Consider the following 479-nt stretch of genomic DNA (forward strand, 5'->3'; position numbering starts at 1 on the left):
ATAAAATTTTTAAGAAAGTTGAATTTGAGGCTAGTGCAAAAAATGCAGACTTGGCAACTCCCAACTTTCCAACTTGAGAATTAAAGACCAAGGAATGTTACTTTTGCCAATGCTCCATTAGGAACTAATAAGAAGATACAGGTGATAGTAAATGATACGTTAAGGAGGTGTCTTGGGTTTCCACCTAGTACCCCGATACACACCAGGTTTGCACTTGCAGGTGAATTACCTCCGTTGAAGAGGGCTGAGTGGCTTACTGCTAAGGAGCTAAGTAGGCAATGGATGGTTAATAGTGAATTGAGAGAAGATTTATGTAATGGTTTAGTTAAGGGGTCTAGTTATGGACATGTTTTTTCCAAATTTAAAGTTATTTTTGAGAGAATTAATTTTAGTACGTGTTTTGAGAGGCATTTAGGTTTGGTTGTGAGAAGGTCTAAATTTGATGTTTCTAGAAAAAATGTTTCGGTTGAAAAAATTCG

This window comes from Rhagoletis pomonella, unplaced genomic scaffold, assembly GCF_013731165.1.
Source record: "Rhagoletis pomonella isolate Grant_MI unplaced genomic scaffold, Rhpom_1.0 Rhpom_scaffold_00010, whole genome shotgun sequence".
Classification (NCBI taxonomy): Eukaryota; Metazoa; Arthropoda; class Insecta; order Diptera; family Tephritidae; genus Rhagoletis; species Rhagoletis pomonella.